Genomic DNA, 8301 nt, shown 5'->3' on the forward strand with positions numbered 1-8301 from the left:
TACATGTGCGTGCAATGGGGAGTGCCCAATGGTCTAATACCATCCCTGATCAGCTAATGGGGCAGGCACCACTGGTAAAAGCACTGATAAATGGTCGTGATTGTATGGTGCTGATGGATAGTGGATCCCAGGTGTCAATTGTATTCGACTCGTGGTATCGGGAGAATTTGTCGGATGTACCTATACAACCCCTTAGTGGGCTCACTGTTTGGGGCCTAAGCGAGCAGAAATATCCTTATCTGGGCTATATAGTAACACATATCACCTTAGAACCAGGACTCATTACCCCAAATGAGTCTGTATTGCTTGTCGCTTTGGTATGCCCTGATTCACCAGGGGATAATGGTCAACTTTCAGCTATTGTGGGAACCAACACCCATATGTTCAGAAATCTCGGGAAGTGGTGTGAGAACCAAGAACGAGGGAACCATGTAGATTACAGTAATTCCATAGATCAGGATAGAACAAGGTGTCACCGAATAGACAGCCGGTCTAACATAGCTAATGCTGAATTCCCTCAGGAGGTCACCCGAATATCCACCATCGGGACCATCTCTTCGTGTTTCAAAGGAAGTGACATCGATAGTGACAATAAACAAATATTAATGGAGCAGCTACTTCTACGAGAAGGGGTGTTTTCCAAAAGTGACTGGGACTTAGGGACGGCCTCTGGGGTGGAACACCACATTAAATTGACTGATAATACACCGTTTAGGGAAAGATCGCGCAGATTGGCCCCCGCTGATTTCGAGGATGTGAGGGCGCATCTTCGTGATTTGCTAGAAAACAACGTCATAGCTGATTCAGAGAGCCAGTATGCCTCACCTATAGTGGTTGCTAGAAAGAAGAGTGGAGAAATTCGTCTATGTATAGATTATCGCACTCTGAATAGTAGGACTGTACCGGATCAATACACGGTGCCAAAAGTGGACGAAGCATTGGATTGCCTCCATGGGAGTAAGTGGTTCTCCGTTCTTGATTTACGGTGTGGATATTATCAGATACCAATGAGTGAGGGTGATAGGGCCAAGACAGCGTTCATTTGTCCCATAGGATTCTTTGAGTTCTTGAAGATGCCCCAAGGAATAAAAGGCGCCCCAGCCACGTTCCAAAGAACTATGGAACAAACTGTTGGTGACATGTGTTACCGTGAGGTGTTGGTGTACCTGGACGACATTATTGTATTTGGCAAAGATTTGGAGGAGCACAATGAAAGATTACTCAAAGTACTGGATCGACTACATGCTAGAGGGCTAAAGTTATCAATAGAAAAGTGTACTGTAAATTGTGTAGATCGTCTGTCAAATACTTGGGACATATTGTGAGTCGACAAGGGATATCTACAGACCCGGATAAAGTGGCCACAGTAAAAAACTGGCCCAGACCGGACAATTTAAAAGAATTAAGATCTTTTTTAGGATTCTGCGGGTATTACCGGAAATTTGTCCCACACTACTCCAAGGTGGCTAAGCCCTTAACAGATCTAACTAGAGGATATCCGCCTGTTACCACCAACCGGTATAACCGGCGAGAAGGAACATACTACAAACCCAGGGAGTCGTTTGGGAATAGGTGGACCATTCAGTGTGAAGAAGCCTTCATCAATTTGAAGGAACGTCTAACTCAGTCTCCGGTGTTGGCATATGCTCGGCCGGATTTGCCTTATGAGGTGCATATAGACGCTTCGTTTGAGGGTCTTGGAGGAGTATTATATCAAAGGCAGGAACAACAATTGAGGCCTATTGCCTATGTCAGCAGAGGGCTAGCCATCAGTGAACGCAACTATCCGGTTCATAAGTTGGAGTTTCTGGCACTGAAATGGGCAGTCAGCGAGAAATTTCATGATTATCTTTATGGTGCTCAATTTCTGGTACAAACAGATAACAATCCCCTAACTTATATACAGTCATCGGCCAAATTGGATGCTACTGGTCACAGGTGGCTGGCCGCATTAACCAATTATGACTTTACCATAAAGTACCGCCCTGGGGTAAATAATCAGGATGCTGATGCCTTGTCCCGGATGCCACATAAAGAAGCACAGGACTATATAGAAGAGTGGGTTGAAGTGCCGGCGGCAGCGGTGAGAGGCTTGTGTCAGCATATTAGTTTAGATAGAAATAGTGATATGGCTGCAATCATCACTACTGGAGCTTCAGAGTTAGCTATACCTCCATCCTATTGCTGGTTAGGTCAAATTGAAATGGAAGGATTGGGGATGGTAACATCTGAACAGCTGGCTAAAGATCAAAGAAGTGACACGGATATATTCCCCCTTATTCGGCAACTGGAAGATCCTAACCTACGCATTTGCCGTTCACAGTTGTCTCCCAAGGCCAAAGCTTTATTACGACAAATAAAGAGGTTGATTGTGAAGAAGGGAGTGTTATATAGAAAAGTTAGTAAATTGGATGGAAATATTAAAATGCAGATCATACTGCCTACAAAATATAAACAATTGGTGTTGGCATCCTTACATGATCAGCATGGACACCTGGGATATGAAAAAACCCAAGGTTTAGTATCGGATAGGTTTTTCTGGGTCTACATGAATCAAGACATAGATCACTTCTGTCGAACCTGTGGGAATTGCATTCTCAGGAAAACACTTCCTGCTCATGCTGCCCCAATGATCAATATAACTAGTTCAGGACCCATGGATTTAATATGTGTTGATTTCCTTACCCTTGATGGACCCGGAAAACCAGATTGCCATATACTCATAGTAACCGACCACTTTACTAGGTATGCGCAGGCATATGTAACCGCTAACCAAATGGCCTTAACAGTAGCTAAGACGCTGTGGGAAAATTTTTTCGTGCACTACGGTTTACCAGCTAGGATTCATTCAGATCAAGGCCGGGAATTCGAGAGTCGATTGATTCGAGAGCTGTGTCAGAGCTGTGGGATCACGAAATCTCGCACTACCCCGTACCACCCTCAAGGAGACCCTCAGCCCGAAAGGTTCAATCGAACTTTATTGAACATGTTAGGGACATTGGACTCACATTGGAAATATAAATGGCGCCAATATGTGGCCCCGTTAGTGCATGCATATAACTGCACTAGGAATGAAGCCACAGGGTATACTCCTTACTTCCTCATGTTCGGCAGGGAGGCTAGATTGCCGATAGATGTTTGTTTAGGAACCCGAATCAATACAGCCACTCACTCTTCCCACAGTGATTATGTTAAGCAACTACGCCGGCAGCTTCAAGAAGCATATCAAATGGCTGCAGAGACTGCATGTAAATTGGGAGAAAAGAACAAGAATCAATTTGATAGACATGTCAAGGAAAATCGATTGGTGCCTGGAGACAGAGTCCTAATCCGAGCTCTAGGATTGCCAAGAAAGCAGAAATTGCGGAATAGATGGAGATCCACCCCTTATATAGTAATAAAGCAGTTGCCAGACATCCCAGTTTACCAACTAATGGCAGCTGACGGACAGGGGCCTATGGTAACTTACCATAGACAGCATTTGCTCCCCATTGCCCAGGATATACGATGGGAGGAGATTGACAGCTCTAATGAACAGGATATCCTGACATCTGATACTAGTATAGAGAATAAGATCATCCCAAGAGAGGATAATGAAAGTAATTCCGAAGAATATACCCCTGGATATTATTATCGGGATAATGACTATAGTAGTATCGAACCTGATCGTAACAAGTTGGAACCCGAAATAGTTAGCTCATCCCAACAGTGGGGATATGAGGATGATGAGAGTGATAATGGTGGGGAGACTGAAGGTGATTGGGGAGTGAGGAAAGAAACTGTGTCCATGGATGACCCTGAAGGATATTTGGCAGATACACCACTGATGTCTCATAGGCCAAAGAGGGTCAGGAAGCCCCCAAAGATACTCACCTATGAGCAACTAGGGATTCCCACGGAAATTCCTCTTATTGTGCATCCCAATATGGTGATGTCATGGCCCTATTTTGGGTATGCATCAGGTCAAATTACTTTAGATGGTGAGGTTCACTAGGATCTATGATCTGTGTGTACTCACCAGGGGGAGAATGTAGCCCGTATCAAATACAGACAAAGGGGTGTATATATAATTGTAATATTTATTGTAAATTGCTGTGATAATATGTGGATGTACCCTAAATGCAATGTATATATATGATTGTGCCTGATATTAATCCATAGTCTGCAGGGATATTGCACGTGGGGACAGTTGGAGAGAAATTTCTAGAGACTGTCCCTCATGACTGGAGAGCTGGAGCGTGCGGGCAAGGATAGTGACAGTTGAGAAGAAAAAAAAAACGGCTGGGCTGACGCTGAGGAGGTGTGATGCAGACAGGAGCCCCAGAGAGATACGCGACGGAGAACGGGGAAATACCGGACTATATTCAGGGAGAACTGTATCTCGGCTGGCCGCAGGGAGAAAAAAGGAGAGCAGACTTACCCATATATGGCTGTCTAGATCCCGGATCGCCGCAACAAGTCGGAGGGAGAGCAGCCGTGCACACGCCATACATTCGAAGTAGAGAGGAGGTAGGCGGGCTGGAGCAATAGGGGGAGGCACCATCAGATCTGACCCGTCAGGAAGGGATAGGATCAGCCCAACTATTGCCGCCCAGCAGGAGGAGTTGGGGGAGGATCAGCCGATGTCATCGTCATCCCCTCCTACAGTATATAAACGTGAGTGATATGCCTAGTGCTACAAAGTCAGCCCTGAACTCAGTGTATATCTAGTTATTAAAGTAGATAGCATCTACACTTCAAGAGATATACAGGCTGTAGGTAATCAGTAAACATGAACTGCACCAGTGGGACTGACTAGTGGATCTTAGTAAATAAAGCACTCAGAGACTGTTGGATTGCATATAGCACTGACATTTATTATAACTCACCCGGATGCAATATAAACTGAACCTGCTGGTGCGTCAACCCTAGATTGTCAGTATCATTAACCTTTCTGCTGCATATACTTCATTGACCTTAAACTACACCTCCGTCCAAGCAAGCCGTAAAGTTGTGTTTAGAGGCTAATCAGCAGTATATCCAGATAAGGAGAGACAGTAATAGTGATTTGATACAGATAGTTAGTATCATCCTTCTCTGGAGCACAGGTAATAATATTGAGTCAGTGTATCACACTAGTAGTCACCTAAAATAAGGAAGAACTACAGTAATACTGGGCTGACTACTTCCTATCAACACCCCGTGGTAGTGGGAAGGAGGTAGAGGTTCAACGGATGAAATAGGTTGATACACCCATGATGAATTGCCTTCAGAACATTACAGGTTGATGGCATATACTGATTGAAGACGATCCACAGTGCATAAGGATGAGTTCAACTGTGGTTTATTGGATTAATACTGCGCACTTGATCTAGATGAAATATTGATCTGGATCCAATTCACACGCGGTTAATTGAAAATCTTACATTTGGGCCCCAACTGTGCACCAACGCAGTACTCAGGTCGACCAGTATTGGGAATAATTTTAATGGACTGCCAGAAAGACAATCTGGTAGGGGGAGTACATAGGTTGATAGTATTATTTGATGCATCACCTTCATTTTTACTGGTTTAATATTTTTTGTAATGCATGCAAATAGTAGTTGTATTATACCGTAACTATTGATACTTACAAGACAAATTGTGATGATAATACTTGTTGTTACATATTCATTGATGGATTAGTAAAACAAAACAAGAGATACATAAGTTAGTTGAGTGTTAATTAATATCATTAATTGTATTAATACTTACCAATACTATACCAGCGGACGGGAGTACTGTTGATCTTGTCACAGGAAGCTCTGAAACCACAAAAGAAGAACAAGCAGTGAAGGTATGATAGTTATTACAATCGGAGTAAGTGTTAACAATAGCTAGTGTTCACAGGCTTTCCCAAGCAAGCCTAAATTAAACTCAAGCTTGGGTGGAGGCACTTATATATTGAAACGCTGAATAATATCATAATCCAAATTACCAACTTGAATAGGGTTACACACAGTTAGCCTGCAAGGGGACTCTTTGCATTTTGTGGGCATGACCTTGTTTTGTTACCCATTTTCTGGAGGCTGAGGCTTGCCCAGCACTCCAGAAGTAGCTGGCCAGTGTCAAGTCTCTACCAGTTTGACTGATGCTCAGTGACATAGCTCTGCTATTTTGGTGTCACCCCCATGAATGGAATCATCTGGTGTGGCCTGAAAACCCCCTTTGCTCCCCTAGTGATGTCGCTGTCCTCCTTCTTCCTCCTCCTGTGCTCTGGTCTTATTGTAGCAGCATATATACTATGGGATCCTGCCTGAATCCTGACACTATTGGCATTCTCACTACATATGTCATAATTTCATTTATGCTTACTATTATTCTGTATACTGGGACTCACATTGTGATCCTAAAAATTCCTTCCTGCACTGGATTCCCCCATCAGGAGCCATTTCTGGGCTCTCACAAAATCTGACTCCACCTCTGTTCTTTGTTCTGTTCAGGCTGGTTTACAGAACAATGTCCAGAACAGCCTGATGTATCTTTTTCTTCACTCCCTATATTTATACGTGCATGCTTTTGACCCCAATTGTTAGTGCATGTCATCAGACTGTTACTTGATATTATTGCTCTCAAGTGGGGCTCTCATTGTAATCCCAGTCTTCTGTATTTGCACTGGGTCACCCCATCAGGAGCAGTTTCTGGGTTCTCAACAGTAGACTTCACTTCTGTTCTTTCTTCAAGTTCAGGCTGGAACATTCAGTATGCCCTCTCATTTCTGAGGTTCACTGCAAATCTTGCACACACAGGAATAGTGAAACCAAAACTATGGGGGACATGTACTAAGCAGTGATAAAAGTGGAGAAGTGAGCCAGTGGAGAAGTTGCCAATTGCAATCAATCAGCTGCTCTGTATATTTTTAAAGTATGCAAATTATAAATGTTACATCAATGCTGATTGGTTGCCATGGGCAACTTCTCCACTGGCTCACTTCTCCACTTTTATCACTGCTTAGTACATGTCTCCCTTTGTCCCTGATAACCTAATACATCTATTTCTTCCTCCCTTTCCCCTGTTGAGTGACAACAACCACTATAGTGTCCTTCATTGATTTGCCATAAGTGGTTGTAGGCCAGCAGTTCACAGCTACCATTGTTTCTGACTGGGGATACTGGCACAATTATTATTCCTAAAAACGTATGTGGCTTTACTATCCAGACATATTGTCTATTAGTCTTGGTGTAACATCTGGTATCTACAGTATGAGCATTATCATTTCTTCAGCCATACCACACCATACCTCCCAATATTTAGTATAGTGGAAGAGGGACACTTCCGTGCACGATTTTGAAAAGGGGTGTGGCCTATGTGAAAGAAGTCATGGCTTCTTGGGGGTGCTGTGATTGTGAGCCACGCCCCCATTTTTGTCACTGAGGGGGCATGCCCAGCGATCTGTGAGCTGCTGGCATGCACTCTCTCCCTCTGTCTCAACTAGATAGATGCTGTGTGCATGCAAATAATGTCTATTCTCTGCTGCTCTGCTAAGCAGAGCAGTGAGTGCAGGAACCTCCCAACTGCCCCCGCCACCGTGGGACACTGCTACCCGTGGGTGGAACAGCGGGACAGTCCCCAAAAAACGGGACTGTCCCGCAAAAATCGAGACAGTTGGGAGGCATGCCACACTGGACATGCCCAATCTCATTTGATCTTGGAAGCTAAGCAGTGTTGGGCCCAGTTAGTACTTGAATGGGGGACCTCCAGGGAATAACAGGCGATGTAGACCTCTGGTAATGAAGGCATTTTCCATCTAGGTTTATACCAAGTCATGTGATAGTGCTCCTTTCAGTTTGCCACCCTTTCCCAGCCAAACTCACCAGTAGCTATCATTATTATTCTTTCTCTCTAAGAGGAATATCCATTTGGGCAACTTGTACAACATAAATAAATATATAATACAGGCTAAAGTTGAAACAGGATTGTTTGTGAAATAATTTGATTTCAGATATTTACATTTGGAAAAGGAGTATTCACTAATTTATTTTATTTTGGATATCAATTATATTGCATGATTTTACTGTACAATATGTTTGCCGGCATATCCTTACCCACATATGTTTGTATTTGCTCAAGACATATATTAAATTAAAGTCACTGGTCGGATATACATGTAACTGTACCATTGGGGTCATTCCGAGTTGATTGTAGCTGTGCTAAATTTAGCACAGCTACGATCATCTTCCCTGACATGCGGGGGGCTAGTCCGCCCCACATGTCATTCCGGCCCCCCCAGCAAAAGTGCAAAGGCATCGCACAGAGGCGATGCCTTTGCACTTCAAGAGTAGC

General features: G+C 43.7%; 1 pseudogene; it reads left to right on the top strand.

Annotated features, from left to right (window-relative positions):
- The first annotated feature begins 7622 nt into the window (after nucleotides 1–7622).
- Nucleotides 7623–7741, top strand: LOC134948775 (5S ribosomal RNA; annotated as a pseudogene).
- The last annotated feature ends 560 nt before the right edge of the window (nucleotides 7742–8301 follow it).

This window comes from Pseudophryne corroboree, chromosome 1, assembly GCF_028390025.1.
Source record: "Pseudophryne corroboree isolate aPseCor3 chromosome 1, aPseCor3.hap2, whole genome shotgun sequence".
Taxonomy (NCBI): domain Eukaryota; kingdom Metazoa; phylum Chordata; class Amphibia; order Anura; family Myobatrachidae; genus Pseudophryne; species Pseudophryne corroboree.